Raw genomic sequence first — 13890 nt, 5'->3', positions numbered from 1 at the left:
ATTACTGTAGCTTTGTAGTGTCGTCTGAAGCCAGAAACCATGATTCCTCTACCTCTGTTCCTCTTTTCTCAAGATTGTTTTGGCTCTTGGGGGTCTTTAGCATTTTCATACAAACTTTCTCACATTATCTGTTCTAGTTCTGTGAAAGATCCCACTGGTATTATGATAGGGGTTGCATTGAATCTGTAAGTTGCCTTGGATAGTGTGGTCATTTTTAAAATATCAGTTCTTCCATTTCAAGGACAAAGTGCATCTTCCCACCTGTTTGTGCCATTTCCAGCTTTTCCTCATCAGCGTCTCACAGCCTTCCTGATGCAGATCTTACGCCTCCTCGGGCAGGCTTCATCCCAGGTGTTGTATTTGTTTTGATGTGATAGCGAATGGGATTGTTTCCTTAATTTCTCTTTCCCATAGTGCATTGTTTGAAAAAATACATGCACCCCAAAGTTCACAACAGCATTTTTTGTACCAAGATGTGGAAGCAACCGAAGTGTCCGTCAGCAGATGAACAAATAAAGAACACACGCTCAGTGGGAGACGGCTCAGCCGTTTAAAAGAGAAGGAGACGTGCCCATTGCAACCTCGTGAATGGGCTTGGAGCGTCAAGTCAGACAGAGAAAGACAAGCACTGCCTGACGTCACTTATACACGGAATCGAAAATGCAACAAGCTGGCGGATGTAACAGCAACGAAAAAACCACAGTAGACGGGACTTCAGCCATGACACTAAAAGACGCTTGCTCCTTGGAAGGAAAACCACGACAAACCTGGACAGCATAGCAGAAAGCAGAATTATCACTTTGCGATGAAGGACTGTGTAGTCAAAGCTATGGTTTTCCCAGTAGTCATGTATGGATGTGAGTTGGACCATGAAGAAGGTTTAGCCCTGAAGAGTGGATACTTTTGAACTGAGGTGCTAGAGGAATCTCACAAAAGTCCCCTGGACAGCATGGAGATCCAGCCAGTCCATCCCAAAGGAGATCAACCCTGAATATCCATTGGAAGGACTGATGCTGAAGCTGAAGCTCCAATACGTTCCACCTGCTGTGGAGAGCCGACTCATTGGAAAAGACCCTGATGCTGGGAAAGACTGAAGGCAGGAGGAGAAGGGGGCGACAGAGGATGAGATGTTCAGATAGCATCACCTACTCAATGGACATGAACTTGAGCAAACTCTGGGACTTAGTTTGGATGGTGAAGCCTGGTGTGCTACAGTTCATGGGGTCGCAAAGAGTCGGACATGACTCAGCGACGAAACTACAACAAATAACCAAAAGGAAACAGACTCAGAAGAAAAGAAGAAGCCAGCGGTTAGAGTGGGGAGAGGGAAGGCGGGGGGTGGGGGGGACAAGGGTGGAGGGTTCAGTGCTACAGGCTTATATGGAAGACCTGCTACGAGATATAGGGCATAGTGCAAGGAGCACAGCCAATGCCGGATAATAACTGCGAGGGGAGTCCAGCCTCTAAAGACTGCGAATCACTATGCCGGTGCCTGTGACTTATATAATGTGCTGTGCTGTGCTCAGCTGCTTCAGCCATGTCCAACCTTGTGCAACCCTATGAACTGCAGCCCGCCAGGCTCCTCTATCCATGGGGATTCTCTAGGCAAGAACACCGGAGTGGGTTGCCATGCCCTCCTCCAGGGGATCTTCCCGACCCAGGGATCTAACCCGGGTCTCGTACATCTCCTGCATTGAAAGGCAGGTTCTTTACTACTAACGCCACCTGGGACCCCAACTCATATAATACTGTACATCAACTATACTTCAATCAATCAAAAAAAAAGATAATGAGCAATCGGTTCTGGCTGGGAGAGTTGTTTTCCTCCACAGAGCCATCCCTAACTAGACTTCAGACTTGACTCAGGTCTCCCCAGTGTCTCCCCAGTGTCCTCCTCTGTCCCAGGACCCCGAGGGACCCACGGGGCTGGTAGCTCTCACGTCTCCTTGGCCTCCTCTGGGCTGGTGCGTTTCCTCAGACTTTCGTTGCCTTTGGGCATAACCTTGGGCAGTTCAGGAGGGCTGGGCGGGAGCTTCGTAGACTGCCCCTCTGCTGGGACTGGTCAGATATTCTCACATCAGTGGCTTGGGGGCAATGTTCCCTGGGTCACTGGTCCGGCTTCCTCCGTCTCCAGTTTGCACTTGGGTGGTGGGTTTGGGGAGAAAGGCCACAGAGGTGAGGTTCCCCGTCTTATCAAGGGTGCCTGCCGTCAGCACAACTCACCACCTCCGTCTCTGCTGACCCTGACCTCGACCACCTGGCTGAGTCGGGCTTCGTCAGTCTTCACCACTGACAGCGACTTCTACTTTTCCGAGAGGGACCGATTTCGTTATTGGTGCTTCCTGCAGCCTCACCAGGCAAGGGGCCTCTCCCCGGGGCTCAGACGCTCCTGAAACGCCGTGGGCAACGCATCTAGCACCTGCCATCTATTCATGGGACGCTGGGGTGCACTTGTGGGCCACCCTCTCAGTGCCCCCAAAGAAGGGCTCGTGACCCTCTCCCAAAAAGGAAATTACAGTTAAGAACCCAGGCATCAGATCTGGAGGGCCCACAGGCCCGCTTATGGCGGCTTCTCCACCTGGCGGCCATCCCCGCTTCCCCCAGGGGCTGTCGGTGCCCAGCCTGCCCTCCACACCCCGGGGCACTGACCTCCACGGGAGCCTCGGCCGGGGGCGCCTCCACGGCAGGATCCTGTGGAGCGAGGGCTTCAGACAAGCGGCGTCGGGATCCGTGCTGATGAGGCCAAGGCAGGCAATTTCACAGCTTCTCTGCCCTTTTCAAATATTTATTTCTCAGCCCTGCTGTTCCTCGCTCTCAAGCGGCCCGTATCCTAAAACGGCATTTGATTTAGTGCTAACGATGGCAGCCGCCTAAGCCACGGTAGCCCTAACCTTAATTAAGATGACAGAGGAGGGGCCAGGGCTGAATTACAGAGGAGCTTTCTGTTCCCCTGCAGCCTTAATTAGAGAAGAGGGGCAGGGCTGTCCTTGTTACAGTCTTCATTTAGAACCGGGGGCCCAGACAGCCGCCTCGCCAGGGTGCCTGGAGCCACGTCCGCAGCTGGGAGGCAGGCCGGCCGCCCTTCCTCTCGGGAACCCCGAGGCCTGGCTCACCCGTGTCCACCCCTTATGGGCTGCCGTCCTGTCTTCCTTCCTCCCCAGTCTCTCTCTCATCTTCCTCCTGTGCATAAATGGGTCTTTACCAGAGGCCTCTCCCTTCCAGAAAAGCAGGCCATCCCCAGGGAGACGCCCAGCGGCACGTCCAGGTTTGATTCACGCTCCAGGATGAACCGAGGGGGCATGGCAGTCCACTCCAGCATGCTTGCCTGGAGACTCCCTTGGACAGAGGAGCCTGGTGGGGCCGCAAAGAGTCGGGCACGACTGAAGTGACTCAGCACATACGCACAGGACGGTGTGTCCCCAAGATTCCCATATTGAGGTCCTAACCCCAGGATCTCAGTGTGTAACTGGACTCGGAGATAAAGTCAAAAGAGGTGGCTAAGTTAGAAATGAGGTTTTTAGGGCAGGCTGAACCCAGCTGACCGGCGTCCTTATGAGAAGAGACGTGGACACACAGAGAGGGACCGGAAAGGTGTGGAGACAGATGGAGGCGGAGTGGGAGGCGGGCAGGGAGGTGTGTCTGCGGGCCCCGCGAGGAGGGAGCAGGCCGGGAGGAGCCAGCCCTGCCCGCGCCTGCCTGGACGTCCAGCCTCTGAGCAGGTGGAGTGTTCAGGCTTCGCTGCTGCCGGAGCCCGTCTGGGGAGCTGTGTGCTGGCCGCCCGGGGCAGACCCCCTATAAAGGTGCCTGAGAAACTTGTCCTGTTTCTACTCGCCTGGCCTCGCTGAGGCTGGGGGCCCAGGGTGGGCATCTGAAAGCACGTTTTCCCCTCCTGTTTGCGAGCTTTGCCTGGGTCCTCCAGGGTTCCTGGGACCCCAGGACCGGGCCACCTGGCCCAGAGTTGATGCAGGTGGTGGCAGAGGCCACCGAACGACCCGTGTGCAGGCTGGCAGCCCGTGACCCAGAGCCGTCACTTGTGATCCCTGACGTTGGCCTCTTTCCACCCCTGGGGGACCAGAACCCTAGCCCTCAGTGAAGTGGAAGGGGTCGCCCCCTGCCCCACCATAAGACACGCTCATGGGCAGGGCCCGGAGTTGCCAGATAAAATCCAAGATATTCTGTGATAAACTCAAAAGAGGTGGCTAGAATTTCAGAATTTCAGCCGTAGGACCCAGAAGTTCCACTCCTACACAACTACCTAAGAAAAACGGGAACACATGTCCATGCCAAATCCTGCACTTGGACGCTAGAGCAGCAGGTGGGAACACGGCCTAGAGGGGGAGCAGCCAGGATGTCTGCTGATGAAGAATGTCTGTGCCCAGCACGTGTTTAAACTAGCAAGGCAGACCGGACTCAAGTCACTGCAGTAGGTGAGAGAGACTGGGGCAGGCATGAGCTCAGCTCTGCACAGAGCAGGACGGCCGGGGACGGACTCCCAGGGTCGGGGGAGACAGGAGGTGGGGTCAGTGGGTGGAGGTCACAAAGAGGAGCTGCTTGGGCAGCCAGGTGGGGAAGTCTGCTCACCTGGCCTGTCAGGGTTCCTGCTAAAGGCCGACATCGAGGACAGAGCAGGGAGCTGGATCGGGTACCAGTGCTGGGGGAGGGGAGGATGCTGTTTGGTTTTCATCAGTGTTCTTTGCTAAACCTGGGATGGCCGTGCCAAGGGCAGGCAGCAGGCTGAGGTCGAGGAGATAGCTCTCACCACCACCTCCGATGGCTGGATAAACAGATGCGTTTCATCCACACGAAGGGTTTTATTAGCATGACAAGGTGTGAGGCCCTGGCACGTGGGACTGCGTGGATGAACCTGGAAAGCACGGGAAGCGAAGAAGCCTGCCATGGACCATGCCTCACATGATCCCACTCCTGCAAGACGCCCAGGAGAGGGGATTCCACTGGGACCGAAAGCCAAGCGACCGTTGCTAAGGGCGGGGGGCGGGGCCGGTGAGTGACAGTCAGTGGAACAGGGCTCCTTTCTGAGTTGATAAAAGTTCCTAAAAATGACCGTAGTGACGGTTGTGTTCATCTGCAAATATGCTAAAAACTGTGGAATTGCACACTCTAAATGGACGCATTGTGAGTCTGTGAATGTATGTCAATAAAGATGTTTCAAAAGAAAACAGGTGGATTAGATGTCCACCCAGCACATGAAACACACAAGTCGCCCACCTGACAGCTGCTTCCCCTGAATGGTGTCAACATTATCCCGAAAAAATTTAAATTTCAGGTAAACAAAAATCTAAGCATAACAAAGTACCACGGGTACTGGTTGTTCAGCTGAAGGTCACACGGGCAGGCATTCCGGATGTCCACCCGCCTGTCCGGGGCTGGCCCTGGCTGCCTGGGAGGTTCAGGAACCTCTCCTCCAGCCCATCCTAGTCTTGGAGGAGTCGCACTCCGCTCTCCAGGCTCCAGAAAGCAGCCCCTGGTTTGATAGGATGGACCGGTGATAACAGCGACCGTGATAATAAATCACAGCCAGGGAAACAGCACCTAAGATAACGGACTTGCTGTTGTCCAGTCGCTAAATCATATCTGACCCTGCGACCCCACGGACTACAGCAGTCAAGCCTCCCTGTCCCTCACCATCTCCTGGAGTCTGCCCAAGTTCATGTCCACTGTATCAGCGATGCCATCCAACTGTCTCACCCTCTGCAGCTGTCTTCTCCTTTTGCCCTCCATCTTTCCCAGCATCAGGGTCTCTTCCAATGAGTCAGCGGTTCCCTTCAGGTGGCCAGAGGACTGGAGCTTCAGCTTCAGCATCAGTCCTTGCAGTGAGTATTCAGGTGGTCCACTGGAGAAGGGAATGGCAAACCACTCCAGTATTCTTGCAGCACGAACACCATGAGCAACATAAAAAGGCGAAGATGACTGATACTGGCTGCCGTTTGTTGAGATTTCACCTCGGGCTCTGCATCTGGTTAAATGTCCCAGGTGGGGTGTCTCATTGAACCCCAATCAGACTCCCACGAAGCAGGAAAACAAAGCTCAGGGCAGCTGCGGAAATGGACTCGATCCTCACGTGGTGGGTGAGACCACACCAGCTCAGGGACCTTTCAGAGGAAAGGAGTCAGAGATGCCAGCCGGTCGCGGCCCTGTGTCTGCCGGCGAGCGTCCGGGAGGTTGTGCTGGCCGCCCGGCAGGTGTGAGGACCCCTCCTCCTCGGCCTCCCGGGACCGGAGTTGGATTCTAGGTCCTGGGATCCTGGCGGGACTCGAAGGCGGAGGTGGGCAGGCAGGGCGCACAGCGGGCCTGGGTCCGGGCAGCAGGTGTAAAGGCGGCCCCGGTGGGCGGCGCTGGGCCCAGGAGTGCGGAGCTGCGTCCTTGTCCGGAGCCCCAGGGCCTCCAAGGCTCCACAGCACAAACGCCCCATGGATAAGAGGCGAAGCTTTCAGGAAGCGCGGCCTGACCTCCTCGAAGAGAAAGGGAAGGGAAACGCCAGGTGCTTCCCCGGAAAGCACCGCTACGGGAAGGAGAGAAGTGTGCTCGCCGCAGCCGAGCCCTGAGCCCCAGCTCCTCTGCGCCTGCAGAGCCCCGCCCTGCAGAGGCCCTCTGGGCTCCAGGGCCCCCGGCGGCGCCTCCCTCCCTGACACCTGCCCCGGGGGTGGGGTCGGCCCCGGTGTGGGGCGTCTGCCCTAGTTCGGGGGTCTGCCGCAGCGTGGAGGTGTCTGCGTCAGTGTGGGGGGGTCTGCCTCAGTTGGGGTCTACCCTGGTGGGGGCTCTGCCGCACACCGTTGCTGGGGCGGGGACGGACTGGAGCCCACAGATCGGAGAGGGACGGAAGCATGGCTGGCGGCCGGTCACGGCTGCGTCCCCCCAGCAGCTCCGCAAACACGAGTGAACAGGCGTCCAGAGAGGCGAGGGCTCTGCAGACGGGCCGCAGAGGCGACAGCCCGCATCCAGAGCAGGCGTCTCGCTCCCAGCCGAGCGCTCCTGACACTGTTACCTGGACGACAAATCCCTCGGAATCAACAAGACTTGTATTTCCGTTTCCCTGCGGCCCTGTGCTCACCAAGACGAGACCTGGCTGACAGTGCCACTGCCGCCGCCACTGCCCTAACTGAGGCGGCCCTGCCCGAGGCCAGGACCCTGTCCACGGGGACCCCACTGCCCTTACCAAGCCCCCCCTGCCCAGAGCCCAGACCCTGTCCATGGGGACCCCACTGCCCTTACCAAGACCCCCCTGCCCAGAGCCCAGACCCTGTCCATGGGGACCCCACTGCCCTTACCAAGCCCACCCTGCCCAGAGCCCAGACCCTGTCCATGGGGACCCACCCCACCCTGCCTGAGCCCGCCCTGTCCGAGCCCCCTGCCCATGGCCTGGACCCTGTCCATGGGGACCCCACTGCCCTGCCCGAGCCCGCCCTGCCTGGGGCCCAGACCCTGTCCATGGGGACCCACCCCGCCCTGCCCAAGGCTGGGACCCTGTCCATGGGGACCAACCCCACCCTGCCCGAGCCTGCCCTGCCCGGGGCCCGGACCCTGTCCACGGGGCCCCACTGCCCTTACCAAGCCCCCCTGCCCAGAGCCCAGACCCTGTCCACGGGCACCCCACTGCCCTGCCCAAGCCCGCCCTGCCCGGGGCCCGGACCCTGTCCAGGGGGCCACATCCTGCTGTGGGCCAGGCCCTTCAACGCTTCGGATTGTCATCAGACACGTTTGAGGTCACCGGGGGACTGCCCCGGGGGTCCCACCTGCCTTTACTCCCGTGAGTCGCCCAGACAGCATTTCCAGACCCGCCTGCCGCCTCTCCCTGAGCCTCAGAAGCGTCTGCTGTCCAGAGGGTCCTGGGTCCAGGCTGGGTGCACCGTCACCCCCACTCAGGAGGGCTGGACAAGGGCCGGGCCGCCCAGCCTTTCTGCCCAGCCACCCCCCAGGCCAGCCCACGCTCTTGGGGCAGAGGAAGGGTGGAGGTGCTTCTAGCCCCCTTCCAGCCATGTTCACCGGGGAGGCACTTTCAGCCCCTTAGGGGTGAAGCTACAGGCTCTCAGCCGCAGACCCCCACCAGCCCCCACCCCGAGCTGAAATCCCACGGCCTCTCTCTGTTGTGTGAGGGGTGCAAGGGAGTAAGGATTCCCCTGAGAAGACCCAGAGGTCAGGCACCTCGGAGGACGAGGGGCGGTGCCTACACCAGGCCTGGGGCCGGAACCCCATGCCTGCGGCCAGCAGCAGTGCCCGTCTGCTGCCCAGACATGCGGGCCCGTCACAGGGAGGACAGCCACCCCGGCTGCCCACTGGTGAGGGTGCCAGGTGCCAGCACTCGGCGCCCTCTGCTCCCGGAAGGATGCTCAGAAGGGCGTGTCCAGAGAGGGCCATCTCTTTGGGTCCCGGCTGCCTGTGTCTGGGCTGGAGGTGGATGTTTGCCGGTTGGCGTTTCAGCTGCAAAGCCAGCCCGGGGCTTGGAGGGGTGGCCCCTCCATGGCTAGGTGGCGGGGTGACCTGAGCTCTGGTGTCACTCGCCCCCTCCAGGGGCCATGCCGAGAGGACGGATGCGTGCGGACGCACCCCGGCTCCGGAGCTGGCATGCCCTGCACGGATGGGAGGTGTTATTAAACCCATCTATTTCCTGGGACATCCCTCCCAGCCAAATGCATTTCAAGCCAATTAAACTGAAAAATGGCTGCAGAGCACGGCACGTTGAGAGTCTGTGGCTTTGTCAGCCTTGGGTTCCGGGGTCCAGCTTTTGTGGGCCTCCTGCTGGGTCTGCTCAGCCTGCTTGTGGCCCCTGAAGATAACGGGTCCCAACCCCGGGATCCTGTAAATGTGAAGTTACATGGAAGCAAGATGTCTGCAGATGTAACGAAGGGTGCTAAGGTGGGAGGGAGACCCTGGGTTATCGAGGGGCCCAGTGTCGTATCAGGAGCCCTCGAACGAGCGGCCCAGGCGGACATCTGACTCGGCTGGAAGAGAAGCCACATAGACATGGAGGCAGACGCTGACCGCAGCGGCTCGGCCACAAGCCCGGGGACGCCTGAAGCCTCCAGGGGCTGGAAGGGGCCTCCGGGGGCGGGCGAGGTCCTGCCGGCCCCTTGATGAGGGGAACCTGGGAGAGAATGAATCCCGCCCACCTGTGGTCCTTCGCTGCGCCAGCCAGAGCGCCACCCTGCAGGAAGGAGCCTCTGGGGTCTGGGCGGAAGTCTCTCCTGCTCTGAGGGCTGGGGGCCTCCCAGCTGCACGTGAGGATGCTGAGGGGGACTCCTCCAGGACACACCGGTCCTGCCCGCCTGCTTGGGAATGGTGAGACCTCAGCAGAGCCTCGTTCCGGGATACGTGAGAAGAGGATGTCACGCACACCTGATTAGGAGGCTGGCTCCTCCAATAAGACCCAGAAAGGTCTTGGGAAGCCAGCCGCTTGCACACCCAGCCCTGGGGCAGTGTCTGCCGTCCAGAGGGGTCTGGGAAAAGCTCTACTCCCTGTCCTGGGGTCCAGGCGCCCCGCCGGCCAGCAGCCCTGAGTCGATGGCTTCAGTGGGGTTGGCGGGAGCTCGATGAGCCTCCTGGTGGGGGTCTTGGGAGGCCCTGCATCATGCCCTGGCCAGTCACTGGGCCCCAGGCCTCGAGTCACCTGCCACATGGTGTGAAGGGCTTCCCACTTCCCCTGGAAGCCTGGAGGAGCTGAGCACTGCCTGTGCAGCCGGCCACAAGGATGGACAGCAGAGCCCAGCTCCAGGACCTGGAGCCATGCCCGCAGCCTAAGGGGCCAAGGAGATTTGGAGGTTGAGGTGGGCGATGAGCGTGCTGCCTGATTCCAGCAACGGGCTCCGCTCGCCCAGCTCCCTGCAGGTGGGAGACGCTGACGACTGGAGGGACCCCTGCTGGAGGGATTCCTTATCGCCCAGACCACCGTCTGAGGACCCACAGCCAGCTTCCCATGGGCATCTTGGCTCATTCACCCACTAGAGCCAGCAGCTTGCCCTGCAGGGAGGGCAGGCAGTCACGGGTGGTCTCGGCCATGCGGGGTCAGTGAGCGGGGGGCCCGGGGCCCAGCCCCCCAGCCTGGCCCTGCCGCCCCGACAGGAACTGCAGGCACCTTCTCCAACCTCTGCAATCACTGACCTGGGTTCCAGGCACCCGCAGTCACAGGGCACAGGGGTCTGACCTTCCAGCCAACCTTGACGGGCTCGCGGATGAGCTGCGTGGGAGCTGGGCTGGGAAGGACATTGAATAACAATTCAGCTTCCCTCTTCTAAGCTCCTGGCTGTTGGTGGGAGAGGGGAGGGGTGCTTGCTGGCTGCCTGCTGAACCAGAACTTCCAGAAGGCTTCTTCCCAACTGGAGTCTGTACTTTCCATCTCCTAAGCCCCAGAGCTGGTAAATGCAGCAAGGGATGGGGGAAATCTCGACTTAATTTCTCGTGGGTGACTTTTCTGAATGAAGTCAGGTCTTATGTGTGTAGACTCAAATGCAATGATAATCAAATGCCTTTGGTTCTAAGCCTCTTTCCTCCTCGGATTTCAAAGCATTTTCGCCCTGAAATATGAGAATTTCTTGGCAGGTTGGACTCCCCCCCGCCCCCGCAGGCCGTCCATCATCCTTGTGCACTTGGAATAACAATAATTACAGCAATAACAACAGTATTAGCGCACACTGTAGGTGCCTCATGGCAGACAGAAGCCCTTCCTCGTCCGTCACCTTCACTTCACCCTAGAGAAAGCTGGAGACGGCGGGGGAGGCGGCAGGGCCTCCATCACAGAGGAGGCAGCTCAGGCCGTCGCTGCACCCCGACTGTGGCCCTGGCTTTGGGTCCCTTGCCGGGATGATCTGCTCGGCACCGGGGCCCAGGCCTGCACCCCACCCCCGCCCCTCCCAGAACCCTGATCAGCGCGTCTCTTGGGTTCCATGGTCAGCCTCTGTTTCATGATCCGCCCCCACCATTTCCTGCAACACCCCAAAGAAGGAGGTGAAGCCGAAGCCCCAATACTTTGGCCACCTGATGTGAAGAGCTGGCTCATTGGAAAAGACCCTGATGCTGGGAAAGACTGAGAGCAGGAGGAGAAGGGGACGACAGAGGGTGAGATGGCTGGATGGCATCACTGACTCGATGGACATGAGTGTGAGCAAGCTCCAGGAGACGGTGATGGACAGGGAGGCCTGGCGACTGCAGTCCGCGGAATCGCAAAGAGTTGGACACGACTGAGCGATGAACGACAGCAGCCAGGGAGTTGAAGGCAAGGGTCTCGGTGGCCCTGGGCCCTGGAGACTCCCTTTCCAGTGGTGCCTCTTAGCCAGCATCTTGGGAGCCAACATCTTGGGAGCCAGCATCTTGGAAAGCAGCTTGCCCGTTTTCAGGCTTGAGAGAACTGAGGGGCAGGGAGACAGAACCACAGACGCTCTGACCTCCCTTCCGGCTCCCTGTCACCCCCAGGCCTTGGGCTCCCCAGGGCTCTGAGAGCCTAGCCCTCAGGGTGTTGTTGCTTGAAGACTCCTTCTTTCTGGGTGCGCGGCCTCCCTGCCCTCCCAGGGCTGAGGTGTCCGAAGGCTGCCTGGGGCAGAGGTGGTCTTGGCACCTGCCTCCTCTCCCTCCCCACCACCCTCGCTGCCCCAGAAGAAGCCAGGCTGTGGTTGGACGCCCCTCCTTCTACCCAGGGCACAGCCAGGAGCCCACTCTCTCTACCTGGTGAGCCCAGTGCTGGAGAGATGCTCTCACTTCCTGGAGACGGCTGCACCTCCACTGTGGACCGCTGATCTGGGGAGGACCGCGTGTCCCTCCTGGAGGCCCTCAGAGACGTGCCTCTCTGGCAGCTGAGAAGATGCAGCTTCAGAACCCGAAGGCTCACCCGGATTTCTCTCGCTCCAGGGGCCACGGCGGGACCCCCTGCATGAAGCATTTCCCAAAGCTATTCCTTGGCACCCGAGGCCCAAGAGGATTCCTGGGACACAGCTGGTCTCATCTTTTCACCACTGACCCATCGTGAGCCCTGTGAGCAGCTGTCCCTGTGCAGGAGGAAAGCCAAGGGGTCTTAGAGGAAGCGGGATCACGTGAGCACTGGCGTCCAGGCAGGAAGAAGCTGCTGACCCCACGCCAGCTGCTCCGGGGGGTGGGATGACTGAGCAGCATATTTGGGGAGGATGCGGAGATGTCAGGGTGTCGTGTGACAAGAGATGTAAGCAACGCGAGCTCAGCTCATACACACACACACACGCGCGCGCACACACACACATCCAAACACACACACACATTCACACACACACATCCACACATTCACGCATCCACACACACACATCCACACACGCACACACATACACACACACACCCAAACACACAAACACACACATCCAAACACACACACACATCCACATACACACATCCACACACACATCCACATACACATTCATACATGTACACACATATACACACACAACATACACATATGTACGTCCATATACACACAAACACACACATCCATATACGCACCCACATGCACACATGGACACACACACACTTATGCACACGCATGCACACACATATATGCACCCCCACACGCACACGGTAGAACAAGCCTGGGACAGAGCTCTGAAGACAGCCACCACGGGAGGCGGAGGGAGGCAGGCGGGGTGAAGGGCTGTGATCACAGGCTGTAGCACGGGCCCCGCACGGGGCATTGATGCCCGCCCTCCAGCTCTAGTGGCACCAGTCACAGGGTTAAAGGAAACGTGCGCAGTCTGGGGAGAACCAGCCGACGGTGCCCACCTCGGTCCACGGCAGCTCCCGCGATGCTCTCTGCTGGGCGGGGTGACCGGCCTTTGCTTCGTCTGTCCACTGGGCCCGTGTTTCCTCCACACACGACTTTCATAGTCATGAGGACGCTGTGCAGCTTGAGGCCTGCAGCCCTGCCTGGCGCGGGGGCTGGGGGAGTCCCAGGATTGGGCTGCCCCTGCCCTCTGGCCCACCCCCGCCCCTCGGCCCGTCAGGGTGGGTCCCCCAACCTCCTCCCGGGGCAGAGCAGGATCAGCTTCCTAGTGCCCTGGCTAATGGGGGCCCGTTGTCCATGATGCGAAGGGAAGCCCTCCCCTCGCTGACCGTCGGGGCCTGGGATCTGTGGGCCACATGCCTCACTCAAGAGCAGGCAGGCTGATGGCCGCAGCCTTGAAATGGAAATAGTGACCTACACGCTCCAGGAAGCAGGGAGAGGGGTTTGCAGCCGCCTTCCCCACTAGGACCGGGCCTGCGCCATTGAGAGCCCTGTGAAGGGCGCTTGTTCCCAGAGCTTCTGACAGACTGACCGTCTCATCTCTGCGCCCGCTGCCCTGGCCGAGGGCCCCAGGAAGGTTCACACACGAGGCGGGGCCGGGCTATGGCAGGTCCTGGGAGGGAGGGGCAGGCTCTAAGGGTGAAGCGGGACAAGCGCTCCCGGGAGGGGACCCCGGGAGGCTCAGGGTGCTGGGCGGCCTCTGCTCAGAGCAGGAGAACCACCAGTCGTGGGAGCAGAGGCAGGAAGCAGGCGGAGCTGCAGATTCTGGGACGTGTGCCCAGACTCCACAGGAACCAGGCTGCGGGCCTGGAGGTGAGGGCAGGGCGTCAGTCCTGGGGTCTCTGTCGGGACAGCACGTCTGTGCCCTGGGCCCCTCCCACATGACTCAGCAAAGACGCTCAGTGTGATCCTCAAACCCCAAGACTGTGTAAACTCAGCTGGTTGGCTTCGAAACGCCTCTTCCAGAGGCTCTCGTTTGGAGACGCTGATGGGGCCTGGGAACCTGCATTCCACAGGCAGATGGGGATGCTGGAGTCCCCAGGTCACACGCTGAGAAGCACCAGCTTGGGGGTCGGATCCCTGCTGAGTGTTTTGCCTATGATGAGCAGGTGTCTGTTCTGCAGCCAGCCAAGTGCTGGAAG

At 59.7% G+C, this 13890-nt stretch overlaps 1 long non-coding RNA gene across 1 annotated transcript; it reads right to left on the bottom strand.

Annotated features, from left to right (window-relative positions):
- Nucleotides 1-7625: 7625 nt before the first annotated feature.
- LOC138435325 (uncharacterized) lies at nt 7626-13128 on the bottom strand. Its single transcript, XR_011255036.1, has 3 exons — nt 12748-13128; nt 11671-11990; nt 7626-10205 (listed from the first exon to the last, which is right to left on the bottom strand). It is a non-coding gene; the product is annotated as an uncharacterized lncRNA (long non-coding RNA).
- Between the last annotated feature and the right edge of the window lie 762 nt (nt 13129-13890).

This window comes from Ovis canadensis, chromosome 3, assembly GCF_042477335.2.
Source record: "Ovis canadensis isolate MfBH-ARS-UI-01 breed Bighorn chromosome 3, ARS-UI_OviCan_v2, whole genome shotgun sequence".
NCBI lineage: Eukaryota > Metazoa > Chordata > Mammalia > Artiodactyla > Bovidae > Ovis > Ovis canadensis.
Note: the sequence above shows the minus strand (reverse complement) of the source record. Positions and strands in the feature narration are given on the sequence as shown.